A 14,987-nucleotide genomic window follows, 5' to 3' on the forward strand; every position below is an offset into this window, starting at 1 on the left:
CCGCACCCAGCTGAGATGCTGCATTTTCAATGCCAACCCTCAATCCCTGCCCATTGTATGCACTGAGACCATCAAGTGATTCTTTTATATATCCTTCATGTAGACCTGCACTGGCCAGTACATACAATAGCTGCTTGGTATGTGTGACTGTATAAATTCTAAATTAGTTAAATAAAAATAAAAATTCAGTTTCTCTGTCTAGCCATATCAAATGCTCAATAACCACATGAGATTAGGGGCTACCATGTTGGAACAGGGAAGATACAGGACATTTTCATTTTCACTGACAGTTCTATTAGACAGTGCTGGTGTCGATTCTGACCTGCTCAGTTCAGGCCTTAAGAACAGTCTTGAGGCCGGGCATGGTGGCTCATGCCTGTAATCCCAGCATTTTCGGAGGCTGAGGTGGGAGGATCACTTAAACCCAGGAGTTCGAGATCAGACTGGGCAATACAGGGAGGCCCCGCTTCTACAAAAACACAAAAAATCAGCTGAATGTGGCAGTATGCACCTGTAGTTCCAGCTACCTGGGAGACTGAGGTGGGAGGATTGCTTGAGCCCAGGAGGTTGAGGCTGCAGTGAGCTGTGATCACACCACTGCACTCCAGCCTGGGTGAGAGCAAGACTCTGTCTTAAAAAAAAAAAGAAAAAAAGACAGCATTTTTTACCTCAAATAATGACAGAACCCAGAATATTTCTCAGCAATAAGAAAAGCCACCCCAAGAAGCAGCACAGAGATGGGCTCACAGTGTCTGAAAAGGAAGTCAGTCATTAGCTACCTTCTGACATCCTAGCAATTAGCTGGTCTTGGGAGAAGAGCAGGTATCTCCAGAGAGGTGCCAAATAAATAGGAGATAAGAGACTATAAAAATGAAAAGTCTTTTGGCCTTTCATCACAGGATAATCCAATGCATGTGAATTAATGGTGAAAGGCTCACTAATAGCCTTTGTGAGGAAATAGGAGCAGTGTAGCAGGATATCCTTTTTCCGCACTAAAGCACCCAATTCTTTCAATTTTATATACAGCGGAAGCAATTAATTGTACTAGAAAGAAATCCACAGCTGGCTTTTCCTGATGGCCTCATAAGCAACAAGCACTATTGTTCAGTTTCCGGGACAGATGTAAAGTCATTCTACCACACTGCTGAGATTTTTCTGAATGTTTAGTTTGACTTCTCCAAAGATAATAACTTATGTGTTAACTTCTAAAATTTGGTTTGTCTTGTCATCACACATTTTCAGTATACACAACTGTCAAAAAGTTAATTTTTATTGTGCTACTGCACTCCAGCCTGGGCAACAAGAGCGAAACTCCCATCTGAAAAAAAAAATTAATTTTTGATTTGTAATACAATCTAGCACGACTTGACGTTAGTGTTTTTTCCAAACGTTATGTGACTGAATCATAAGTTATTCACTTTTGTTTGCTTTACATGTTTACATGCAGTTGAACTGCACTGCCTCTGCTTTTGTGGTATCATCCACAGTGTGGCTATTCAGGAATCAGGCATAACAAGATTATACATCAAAAACTCAGAAATTTAACATTTCAAACACTGGCCTGTATGGCATTGCTTCGCCTTCTAGATGCATTAAAATACGCCATATTTCATTAATTCTCAGATGCACACTTTTTTTGACATTTGAAACTCTCTGGAATTGTGACATCTTAATGTGTCAGAGTTTAACTGGCAAGGTTTTTCTTCTTTAGTTGTACATAAAATAATGATGGATCTTATAATCAACAGTATCCATGCTGCTCTTTGGGTGGAAAAAAACCCAAAATGAAACAGTATCCTAGTTTTGATGACATATGGTATACATAGTTAAAATCTGATGAGTATGATGTGTTATTGCAAGTATAACAATAGAACAACTCTTTATTTTTTCTGAGACATGGTCTCCCTCTGTTGCCCAGGCTTGAGTGCAGTTGCGTGATCACAGCTCACTGTAACCTCTGCCTTCTGGGCTCAAGGGATCCTCCTGCCTCAGCCTCCTGAGTAGCTGGGATAACAGGCAAGCGCTACCATGTCTGGCTAATTTTTGTAATTTTTATAGAGATGGTGTTTTGCCATGTTGCCCTGGCTGGTCTGGAACTCCTGGACTCAAGTGATCCACCTGCCCCAGCCTCCCAAAGTGCTAGGATTACAGGTGTGAGCCACTGTGCCTGGCCTAGAATAACTCTTTTCACTAAAAAAAATTCACATCAATCAAATAAATAAAAACTTTACTTACATATCTTACATGGGATTGACTTCATTCTGACAAATATGCAACTTGTCACTTTCATTTTTCTCTATATTTTATCAATCAACTAGTTCTTTTAAATAATACCTACTCTTTTTTTTTTTGGTGCTGAAACCCAGGGTCGAAAATACCTACTTTTCTGATTATAAAAGTAACATTGGGTGAGGTACGGTGGTTCACGCCTGTAATCCCAGCACTTTGAGAGGCCGAGGCGGGCGGATCACAAGTCAGGAGTTTGAGATCAGCCTGGCCAACATGGTGAAACCCCATCTCTACTAAAAACACAAAAATTAGCTGGGCGTACTGTCACATACCTGTAGTCCCAGCTACTTGGCAGGCTGAGGCAGAAGAATCACTTGAACCTGGGAGGCAAAGGTTTCAGTGAGCCAAGATTGCACCACTGCACTCCAGCCTGGGCGACAGAGCAAGACTCCGTCTCAAACAAAAAAAACAAACAAAAAAACAGTAACATTGCCATTGTAGGGGAGATAAAGCTTATGGAAGAAAATAATAACCATCCATTAGGCCACCACAGAATACTGCCAACATTTTCTCTTTATTTTGGGATAATCTTTTTTTAAAAACACACATATTTTATAATACAAAGTTAACAAATGCTTAAATATATCTTGTCAAATGTCCTGAAAAGTATATAATGTTACACAATAAAAAAGCGGGTTCTTTAAGCAAGCCAGGGATTAGCCCCACCACCACCATTGGAGTAGAACTTTCTGGTGTTTGGTAGGATCATGTGCAGATGTTGCGATGCATAATTCCACGGAGCACCATTCATATCAGGCAGGTTGTGAATGGCACCCCTTAAAGTTGCACAACCTAGCAACCCTGGTGCTCAGTATTGTGACCATAGCGACAGTGGTACCTATGTAGGGGAGATAGACAGCAGGGAGGATGCAACAGCACAGCAGATGCATCAAGGAGTTTGCAACTACCCGCCAACTTTGAAAACAATGGATTCGCAGAAGCAAGGATTCAACAACTGGTAAGCTCCAGTGGCCTGGGACTGCTTCTTTGATATCACGTGTATTTTGGTATTCGCTAACCTGTCTCCCTCAGGCTGAGAGGCCCCTATTTATGTTGAAGAACAAAGGTATGAAAACTTATTTGGGAGAAAGACATAGGAACAGCTAAGCTATCTGGAGTCAGTGATGTAGACCATTGAGAGAAAATCCTAAGGAGTTGAGGACGGAGTAATCAAAGATGACTTCTTGGAAGAGGTGGTACTCAGGCAGTATAGGGAGGAGAATGGCATTAAATGGAGAATGAATATGGTCCATTCTTCAGAAAGTAGTGAGACCAGTCTAATGAAATGTTGCTCTATAGCAGTGTTTTCAGATTTAATGGGACTGGTGTTTCACAATAGAAATCTAAACAATTGGGCAACATTAATTGAAAGAGGGAATGACCAATTAGAAGGAGAGCTAGCAGCATTCAGGATTGGAGGAAGAGGGACTTTAAGGTAGGTAGCAAACTAAATAGAAAATAATCTACATTTTAAAAAAACACTGACAAGTATTGGTTACTGGGTACATATATGACTGTATCCCTTTGAAAAAATAAAGGAAGTTGTTTTAAAGTTTATTTATTGAGAACAAGTTGTTAGATGATAGTTCTGTTATGATGTACAGGATTTGTTAGTACACTCGCATTCCAACAAGATAAGTGCTTTATCATTAATCCTCAAAAATATGGAAAACCAAAACAAAACACCTAACCCTGCCTTGGTTAATAGAAATAAAAAGAAATGCGCCAGGACAAACTACCAACAGAGAACAAAATTAAGTATCTCGTTCATTTAATAAATACTTACTGACTACCTACCGGTGTGCCAAGGAGCACACTGGATACAATGGAGTGAGAATGAGACAGTTCCTGTTCTCTGAACTTCTGAGTCAAGCACAGGGTCAGGTACCTCCAACATATCCAATGGGTAAACTAGTATGCCTGGTCACACTGGTGACACCATACCACATCTAGGAATACATCCCAATAACCATGTAAGCCATGGACAGTAGGCACAGTATGGTGTTAATGAATCTGCACTCCTGATCTAGGTTTTATCTCCCCATTTATCTCAGCTTTAATCTTTTATCATTGCATCTTGCCTTCCTTTTACTAGTCATTCCCAAGGTAATCATATACAGCTCCACACGCTGCGATTTCTGGACTACTGGCTCCAGAGGAATTCTTGAGTAGAATCAGTGTTTAGGGATAGGAAGAAGAATCAGACACGGGTCTTTTCATTTTTGAATGTATGTATGGCGTGTGTGTGTACATATATACACACACATATGTATGTACACATATAATACATATATATGTACACACAAACACCTACACACACACAATTTCAGAATACTAGAAATCTATTTGAATTATATTCAATAGATTATATACACACACACACCCCTATTACACTTGGATTAATTTTTAGCCAGAAAAAAACAATATATAGATCCTTTTTTTTTTTTTTTGAGACATACAGTCTTGCTCTGTCGCCCAGGCTGGAGTGCAACGGCGAGATCTGGGCTCACTGCAACAAGTGATTCTCCTCCCTCAGCCTTACAAGTAGCTGGGACTACAGGTGCCTGCTGCCACACCCAGTTAATTTTTGTATTTTTAGTAGACAGGGGGTTTCACCATGTTGGCCAGGCTGGTCTCAAACTCGTGACCTCAAATGATCCACCCACCTTGGCCTCCCAAAGTGCTGGGATTACCAGCATAAGCCACCATGCCCAGCCAAAATTACATATAATACAGCTTTAATACGTGCTTAGGGTATGTCCAGAGCATATATAACATATATAGTTTTTATCTGGTTAAAAAATAATCCAAGTGCAATAAACCAGGCGCTGTGAGGATAGGGAAAGGCAGGGCGGTGAGCTGCAGCAGGACAGGGAAGGCCAAGATCTACTGTGGGCTGCGTGGGAGTTGGGGTAGGGAGGCCCCAGCTCCTGGTGCTCTGTGGGAGGATCCTTAGTCCTCTAGGCAGTGCCTGATAGCCAGAGAGTAGTGAGCAAACAACAGGTGGTAGTTCAGGAGCGCAGTGGGGATCGAGACATCCAGCCTGAGGTAACGGGGGAAGGGAGGCCCAACAGATAGGTAGAATACAGACACAGGGAGTCTAGAAACAAAGAGCTGGAGGCAATTAAGTGATGCCACCAAGAATACCTACAACTGCCCAGCAGTCTGGGCGCAGGGGTGCAGCTGAGTCCAAACAACAAGCAGATAAATTCGAGGTCCTGGCAAGCTAACAGGTCAGGGTTTCAGACACAAGAGAAGGGCTGTCAGTTCTTAGAAAGGGGTCAGGCAGTGGGAGGCGGAGTCTTGAGCTTGGGACCGAAGCTCTGATAATTCTTCCTGCCTCAAAGCCTAGGAAAGATCAGGTTGTATGGTAAAGGGTGTATGGACAGTACATGAAGGAGGAATACAGAGGCCATGGATTAGGTAGGACCAATTGGATAGTACGTGAAGGAGAAAAACAGAGGCCACGGACTAGGTAGGACTAAGTGAGGGCAGCAATATCCTCCATCATCTGTCTTTCAATCATAGTAGCCAGTGCTTTGAGGCAAAGATAAATTAAAATGGAGCTAAGGGAGAAGGAGCTAGTTGTTTAGAAGTAAACAAAAGAATAAGTAAAACACTGTACCACCACAATGAAAATGAATTCAGGTTTTTAAACTTCCTCTATTTTGTGCACTGAATTATATACATCCATCTTATTCTTAACCACAGTTTCTGTTTCAGTTTAGTCCTTCTAAGCCATGATGGGGTGCTATTAACCAAAAAAAATGATGTAGCAGTGTCAATGCTGAAAAATGAAGCTGCTGAAAAATGAAGCTGTTTATTCTCCCTAACCCCCACCCATTTAATATCGGGTTTGAAGTCAACCTAAAGGGTCACCCTACCAATGGCATTCCTTCACTTGTCCCTCCTTACTGGGCTCTAACTTATCATCAGACCCAGAGACTTCGTGCTGCCTTTTGCCTTATAAAATCTTTACAATATGAAAATGACTTTGAATGGTTAGCTTGGATTAATCTATTCAACCTGGATTCCTGAAGGCAGAAGTCCCATTTCACTGAAGAGGATGTAATCCACAGCTTTCCCAGCCAACCTTCACTCTTTCCAAGATAGCCATGCCACCCTCTAACACTAAAAGGGTCTTGGTGACAAGGTTCAGAAATGCTTAGAAGACACGTGTGCTTATTTCTCTTCTCTCGTTTAACAAATTTTCACTTGCCAGGCACTAGGCTCTAAGGAGAGAGTTGAGAACAGATTGACAAAGTCAAGCTGGCCTGTAGTCCCAGCTACTTGGGAGGCTGAGATGGGAGGATCACGTAAGCCCAGGAGTTCCAGGTTACAGTGAACAATGACTACGCCACTGCACTCCAGCCTGGGTGACAAAGTGAGAACCCGTCTCTAAAAAAAGAGACTGACAAAGTCTTTTGCTCATGGAGTTTATATTCTAGTGGGGCAGAGGGGCTCAGACCACAAACAAATAACTAAATGCACAATGTAATTAATGAATGCTGCTTTGGGCATGTAACAACTACCTCTCTTGGGACCTACCTGGGCAGAGGAAAAGGCCATTTCCAGCCTATTCTAGTAACCCACTTAAAGGAATACCAACACATTACAGAATGTTAACTGTAGATCCCGAGGTGTTGCTTTTAAGGGCCAGACCACACGTGTCCAGATGTCTCCCTGGCAGGCAGACTGGAGAAACGGGCTGGCATGCATAAACATGCCAGTAGCCAGGGAGAACAGCATGCCCCACTAGCTGCTGGTAGCTAGGGCATTGAAGCTGAGGATTGAAGCCTAGGTACTAGCTGGGCCTTATCAAAGGAGAGTGAAAAATTTCAGAAGACTTGAAAAGGAGAGCCTTTTGCAGAGAAGCAAAGGTATCACGACTTAAAATTTGATGCTTCAATTTTGTTCTCATTTCTACAGTGGCAGATAACACAAGCCAGGCAACACTCATTTGTACATTGCAGAAACTTGATGTACTAAGGCTCCCACCTGAGATTGTTGTCTATTTTATAGACCAATTCACACGTCTAAAAATCCAAAAAGGCTATAAAGAACATAATAACACGCTTGCCATGGTTTTCTCTGCCGACACATTGTTCAGCATAATCAATGAGAGCTTTGACCAATCAATCTGAATCTCCTTAAGCAAAAGGAGATTTTAAAAAGAAATTTTAAACTAAAGCCGGAGCTGGGCGCGGTGGCTCACGCCTGTAATCACAGAACTTTGGGAGGCCGAGGTGGGAGGATCACGAGGTCAGGAGATGGAGATCATCCTGGCTAACACGGTGAAACCCCGTCTCTACACTTTTAGTAGAGTATTTTTACCAAAAAAATTAGTCGGGCATGGCGGCGGGCGCCTGTAGACCCAGCTACTTGGGAGGCTGAGGCAGGAGAATGGCCTGAATCTGGAAGGCGGAGCTTGCAGTGAGCCAAGACCACGTCACTGCACTCTAGCCTGGGCGACAGAGCCAGACTCTGTCCAAAAAAAACAAAACAAACAAAAACTAAAGCTGGGTATTATGACGGAAACTTGAGAAAGAACAGTGACCAATTTTAGTTGATGCAAGTAATCTCACTTATCCTATTATTCCTGCATAGCAAGATACTATAACCCATGACTGTCAAACCTGAGACAGCTGAAGAGCCCAGAAAAAAAGATAAGAAAACAGAATTGAAAAATAATTCAGAATGACGGAGGCTATCTGCAGCATTAAGGGCAAAGGCGGGTATAAGAAGAAAAGGGAGACAGAATAAAAGATAAACCAAAAAATTGAAACAAAAATACAAGGGAATTCAAACATTTACACCAGAATATAAGGGAATACCCTGGAATCTAAACATCTCTTCAGGCGAGAATGTGTGTCAATACAAGTGCTTGGCACATTGTTTTCTTTCCCCCTTTCTTTTTACTCAGTTTACCCAGTTTTAAAACTGATTTTTAAAAATACATCTTTAAAAGAACATCGTTTGTTAAGTGACTCAAACTCGATACATTCCTTGGATTACTAAGGAGGTTAAGGTCACATTTGGTGAAAAAGGGGCTTATCTCCTCTTTCTTCACATACAGGTCATCGAATACTTTTAAAAGCATTTTCCATCATGAATGAGGGGAAATGGAAGAAAACAGGTGGCGACAATTAGTTGCATTTTCCAAATGGACAGAATGAGCCTCCGGAGGGTACACGAGGTCACCAGCGTGAGCCCGCGGTGGAACTGGAGGCGTATTTATAGCTGGCTGACTTCAGTCCTGTTGGGCCCTCGCCGCTCCTTATCTTATGCCGCTGGAATTCGCGGGCTCGCAGATCACAGGGGCCCGGGCGCGCCGGGCCTGGCGCTCCCGAATCGATGAGGAAAGCCGCTCTCCCCGGCAGATCTTCCCGGCCGGGGCGCCTCCATCACCATGCCCGCGCCTCGGCACGCTGGCAAGGAGGCCAGGAAGAGACGCCGGGAGCGGTGGGTGGGCGAGGAACAAATGCAATGTGACTACATTTTTCTTTGTGGCAACTACTACGACCTGGCCATCCCCCACCTTGGTGACTTGGTGCCTTCCCAGCGACTTGCTTATTTCACGCCAGCTGACTGGCGTTCACTGCAGTGTGAGTGTCGGCCGGAGGAGGGGTCCACGCGAAGGAGCCCACAAGAGCCGGGCTCTCCGGCCCCGAAGGCCGGAGCGGGCATCCCGGGCGCCGATGGCCGCAGGGCGCGGCAGCCGCGTCCGCACTCCCCTCCGCCGCGTTCCATCGCGTGCGCCCGACCGCGTCTGCGGGCGTGTGGTGAAGGGCCGGCGGGCCCGCTCGGAGGAGAAGACCCCACCCGCCCGCACCACCGGCAGCTCGGCGCCCCCTTGCCGGCGGCTGGCCCTCCTTTCCGGCAGCGGGGCGCCGGGCCCCGCGGCCCTTTCGGGCGCTTCCGCCGTGCGCTCGGCTCCTTTCGTGTCCAGGGCGGGGCGGGGCGGGGTGGGGCGGGGCTGGCGCCCGGGGTCGGGTGCGCGCGGCGCGGGCGGGCGCCCTCCCAGTGCGCGCGCGCCGTGCAAGGCCCGCGACGCCCGTCCCTCCCCCAGGCCCCCGCACCCGCGCCGCCCCCTCCCCTCCTGGCGAGAGTCGGCGGCGGCGGCGGCGGCGGCTGCAGAGATTGGAATCCGCCTGCCGGGCTTGGCGAAGGAGGAGGGAGGAGGCAAGAGCGAGGAGGGAGGAGGGCCAAGGACGGGCAGGAAGGCTAGGGTTCGGCGCGTCAGTCCGCGCGCGGCGAAGATCGCACGGCCCGATCGAGGGGCGACCGGGTCCGGGCCGCTGCACGCCGAGGGCGGAGGCCAAGCCGGGCCCCGCTTCGCCCCGGCGGCTCGCCGCGCCCACCCGCTCCACGCCGAGGGCTGGAGGATGAGTTCCCTGGGGTCCGGGTGAGTTGGGAGTGCGCGTGCGGGCCGGGAGGGGTTGGCCGCAGCGGGGAGGCCGGCGGGGCTCAGGCGAAGCTGCGGAGGCAGCCGGGCGCGCAGAGGCCGGAGCCAGGGGCTGCCCGGCCCGGCCCCGCCAGCTCCGCAGGCCTCGGCGCGCGCTGGGCCGTGGCCGCCCTGCCAGAGACCCACGGCACCCTGCGCCGCGTATCCCCGCTGGCCCCTCTTTTGTCTCCCACCCGCGGGTTGCAGGCCGAGTTTGGGGAAGCGGAGTGGGCGAAAGCCGCTCCTGGGACGCTTCTGGAATCCTTAAATGGGAAAGGCGCTCCTCTCCCCGCCCCGGAGCGGCGAGGCTGATATTCGTGATTTGGCTCCTGACGCTGTGGGGAGGAACAGGGGAGAACAAAGTGAGTTTCTGGCGGGGTTGAGCGAGAGGAGCAGCCAGCCCGCCCCCAAGTCGCCGCGAGAAGGCGCCCGGGCCCCCCAGCTCCCGGAGCTGCTTCACCTGTTGTCCTGCGCGGCCTCCTCTCCGTGGCCTGGTGATTCCGCACTTCAGTTTTGGAAAACTTTCTGCTGGATTGTCTGGACCCTTTTTTCTCTTTCCAGACTCCTAGTGGAAAGATTTGGCAAGGAAAAAAAAAAATGAGCTTGCGTCAGGGAAGAAAAATAATATGCTGTGTGTTAGGGTCCGGCGTTTGAGCGTGGTACGCTTTCATGCTCTCGTATGTTTTAATTTGGTCAAACTGCTGCAGGTTTTCTCTTTTAAGCGGTTAACAAACTGTTCAGAGTACATAGTATGAACTTGGCACCTGTGTTGCGTCGTTTAATCCTTATAACGATTCTGGTTTATTGTATTCCTCATTATTTTAGAGGAAGAAACCGAGACGCAAAGAGGTTAACTTGTCTAAGGGACCTGGGATTTGAACCCAGGAACATTGTATTCTGGCAAACGAATTAGGAAAAAAAAACTTTGCAAACACTTCCTACGTTTAGGAACATTTTTCAGTTACTCTTACTTGAAATTATCGTTATTTTGTTGCTTGAGTTGAAACTATTGTATTTACTTGTGAGAGGAGTTAAGCTTTGAATTAGAGTGTAATTTAATGCGTCTCATTGTTTTCAGTTGTTGAAATAAAGAATGTGAACCAGACTTAGATTTTTAAATTTGAAGCTAAAATATGGGCAATTCTCTGATCCAGGAATGGGGGGAGTGTATGAAAGGCCGATTGAAATGTAGAATGCGTTTTTAGTAGAACCAGTGTCGGTTCTTGTTTAATTTTTCCTCCATTTTCCGTGGAGCCCAGTTTAAACTTTTTCTACTTTCTTCACTTCTCCCCACCATTTACAGAAGAGTTTGAGGCACCTAGCGGGAGCTCCTTCACTAAATTCCTTCTGTTACTGGCTTCTTAACCTTCCGTCAAAGAGGGAGAATTTTTTTTTTTTTTTTGGTCTTTCTTATTAACACCTTGGGGATTTTTTTCCTTCTAACTTTCCTACTTAGTGGAGTGTGAGTTATTTTCTCTGTCGTATTTGGGTTCTTTAAAGTACAAATGTTCTTAAGATTTCTTCAATTTACAAAAACCTTTTCTTAAGTCTGCTACTCCTTCAAGCTGTCTTGTTGCTGCTTTTCCTTTTCAAATCTTAACATTTTAAAAAGCTTACTCGTAATAAAAGTAACACATGGTTGTTAAAGAACTGAGAACTAGCGCAACATTGAAATTAAAATTTAATCATTCACAATCCATCTCTAGAGATTGCCAAGAGTAGTCTACTTTTCCTGACTTTGCCTGGTTGGTGGCTAGCCACTCATTTCTTAACCCCTTGTTATCTGGATTTCACCTTCACAAGGAACCTAATCAACACATTTAACCAGCTTTTTCTAAGTCCTCTCCTTGAGCTTTCTGTAACGTTTAACATCGACTTCACATTTTTCAGATGCCTTTCCTTGGCTTTCATTCATCTATACATTTCGTTTAACAAATACTCGCTGTATTCTAACACAGGGTGCAAGGCAGTAAGATACAACAGATCCTTCCCTCATGGAGCTTAAAGTCTAGTGGGGAAATACATACTGAAAAATAAAGTCTCTAGTTAGATATAATTGTGATTTTAATTAAGGTGCAGAATATTATAAGAACTTCAGATGGAGACCTGACCTGGTTCTTGTGGTGGTGGGAGAATCTGGGAAGGATTCCTTAAAAATGCTTTGTTGGAACCCAGGCAGATTGTGAAGGATGAGCAAGAGTTAACTATTAACTAGATGAGGAGGGGCCTTCTGTGACATTATCCTGACTTTGTTCCTCTCTGCCACTTTTCTGCCTAATCTGTTCCTCCTTTCCTCTTTAATATGCGTTCTCCAAGTTTCACTCTTTAGATCACTTTTCTCTATGTCTCTAGTCCCTTAGAGTGATTGTTCAGACCTTTCTGTTGGAATAATTCTGAATTCTTTGTTCTTTGTCTTCTGAATCCGGTTTTTTTTTTTTTTTTTTTTAAGTTGCTTTATGCGTACCTGATCTGAGCTGCTTTTCCTTAGCGAACTTGCTTCTTTGGTGTTCTTTATTTCTGTTGATGTCATACCAAACCCAAACCTTTTCCCATTTCATTATATCTTGCCTGTAGCCAACATCTGTTGGTTCTGCTTTATGATATTATAACTCTTCTGCTCTCTATTCTTGCTGACTGTGGGACAATTCTGAATTCATATTGGTGTCAAGGTAGTAGTCAAATCATAAAATGAGTTGGGCAACTTTCTTTCGTTTTCTCTTTTTCAAGATACTTTTAGACTGGGATTATCTGTTCCTTGAATGTTTGGAAGACCTCGCCTATATGACCATTTAGGCCTAGATCTTTTTTTCTGGAGTGGACTTTGAATAACACTTCAATTTCTTTAATAGCTGTTGGTTTGTGTTGATTTTCTGTTTCTCCTATGAATTTTAATGTTTCACATTTTTTTCAGGAATTTATTTATTTTCAAATCTAGTGTTATTTGGCTTTCACATAGTTCTCCTCCCACCACCCTGCGACTCCACCCCCACCCCCTAACTCTGAATCAAGTTCTCATCCCACCTGGACTAATGTTACGATTTTCTTGCCTTCACTTTTCTCCTTTGTCTCATCTTATGCATTTCTGCCTAAATTAATCTGTAAGCCCAGTTCTTACCACTTTGCCACTCAGAAGTTTCCAAGCTCTTCCATTAAATGAAATATTTTCTATGGTATTTGCTTGGTTTACCTCTTTTTTTTTTTTTTTTAAAAAAAAACAGTCCTCCTTCCCTCCTTCAAGACGGAGTCTTGTACTGTTGCCTGGGCTGGAGTGCAATGGCGCGGTCTCAGCTCACTGCAACCTCTGCCTCTTGAGTTCAAGGGATTCTCCTGCCTCAGCCTCCCAAGTAGCTGGGACCATGCCCGGCTAATTTTTGTATTTTTGGTAGAGGTGGGGTTTTGCCATGTTGTTCAGGCTGGTCTTAAACTCCTGACCTCAGTTGATCCGCTCACCTCAGCCTCCCAAAGTGCTAAGATTACACAGGTGAGGCACCATGCCTGACCTTTATAACAATTTTTATGCAAATATTTTTGTATAAATATAGTTTGCAGGGTGGGTTTGTAACTGACTTTTCTTGCATATTAAAATGAATAAATGGGGAAGGATTCCTGTCTCGCCTAGCAGTAGCTGTTGAACTGTCCCGATCTGACTGTTGGATCTTAGGAACAGCGAACCATGGAGAGAAAGGAAAATGGGTTTCCTATCACACTAAATTTTGAAGTAGGAACCATTTCTTTTCCTTTTCTACTTTCCCACTTTTACTAGTTTTTAGGCTTTAGGATGTCTTTTTAACATTACAAGGTTCATATTGACCAGGTTGGACCAACTTTTTAACACAGGATTAAATGTTGAGTTGCATTGAGTTATGTCCATTGTAAGATACACTGTAATTTTACAGACCACTTAAAATATGCTTCTAGTTGTAAGAAGCCATTGATTGTAAGGTGCACTCCAATTCCAGAGATGCTAAAATATGAAAAATGGATGCATCTTAGAATTGATGAATAGGGTTTCTCTCCCTAATCAAAGCTCTTGGATGTGCCTGGAAATCCCCAGTAGCGTTTTTTGAAAAGAACACTAGTTAGGGGCATAGGGAGATCAGATGATCAGTAGAGTCCATCTCAGAGTAGGCCCTGTGGTCCCTAAGCCAGTTCATATGGGCAGTTTAATATATAACTAATGAGTAGACATTGAGTAGATGAGTAAATTATCTTCGAGTGTCTTTTATTTACTCTGTTGTTGTAGACTTTGTTATTCTTTTATAGTTCTATATTTCTGATGAGCCTTCCTTATGGCACAGATTTGTTATACCGCTAAAGTCTGGAACAGTGGAGCTTGGCTCTTGATCCAGCTGTATATAATTGGTTGTTGACTTATGAAGGAGAACAAGAGTATGTTAGATATAGGGATAATATATTATAATCACTTTTGCAGTTAGGGAGATTAGTTACCTGTTGGAAAATCATTTTGAAGAGAGGAAGACTGAAGGTGTTCAAACTTGTGGGAAGGTCTTTCTGGCCTGGCCCAGATTAAACCCATTTATGCCTAGTGTTCCATTGTTGGAATGCTAAGCATGTGGGAGTTTTATTTATATCTTCCTCAAGGTCATCACCAAGATCCGATTGCAAAAATTCAAAAAATTGCAACCTCAGGCATAAATGGGTTAAGATGGTGGCAGATAATTAGGGCCTGGAATGGACAGGAGGTGGTAACTAGCTATGGATGAGAGAAGGAATGGGATTGGCAAGAACAACTCCTGGATTTCTAGCTTGGAAAGCAGGATAGATGTGGGTGACTGATAGGAAAAATGGAGGGAGAGCTGGTTTGTGGAAGAAAATAGTATTGGTTGGATCACATGGAGTTAGAGGTATCTGAAACAACCAAGTAGGGATTTCCACTTGGCAGTTGTCTATATGGGTCTGGGGTTTGACAGGTTTGCGCTGGAGGTCGGCATTTGGGAGTCATTGCTGTATAGATTTTAGATTTTATATTCCGACAGTGGGAATTGGGTGGCTCTCTCAGGTGACTCTTGCTTACAAGTGACAACCCTAACTCAGGTTAGCTTAAAGGAGGGAAAAGCTTCCCCCCACTAATCCCTATGATTTTGAAAGGTCGAGAAATAGACATGGCTGGACCTAAGTGCTCAAATGATATAATTAGTTGAGGTTGTCTTCTCTGTTCTTCACTTTGTGGTCTCATTTCAGGCAGGTGCATTTATCTGGCAGAGGAAGACATAGGTTATAGGTTATAGAATTA

At 44.5% G+C, this 14,987-nt stretch overlaps 1 protein-coding gene across 3 annotated transcripts in view; it reads left to right on the forward strand.

Annotated features, from left to right (window-relative positions):
• Positions 1-9,311: 9,311 nt before the first annotated feature.
• BMPR1A (bone morphogenetic protein receptor type 1A) overlaps positions 9,312-14,987 on the forward strand; it is a 161,238-nt gene continuing 155,562 nt past the window's right edge. For 2 of the 3 annotated variants that reach the window (XM_023226078.1, XM_023226079.1), the window contains exon 1: positions 9,334-9,694. The gene's annotated coding sequence lies outside the window, so the exon portion shown is untranslated. Of the gene's footprint in view, positions 9,695-14,987 lie in introns of all 3 variants that reach the window. The other variant, XM_023226077.1, reaches the window with a different exon arrangement.

This window comes from Piliocolobus tephrosceles, chromosome 9 (assembly GCF_002776525.5).
Source record: "Piliocolobus tephrosceles isolate RC106 chromosome 9, ASM277652v3, whole genome shotgun sequence".
Lineage (NCBI taxonomy): Eukaryota > Metazoa > Chordata > Mammalia > Primates > Cercopithecidae > Piliocolobus > Piliocolobus tephrosceles.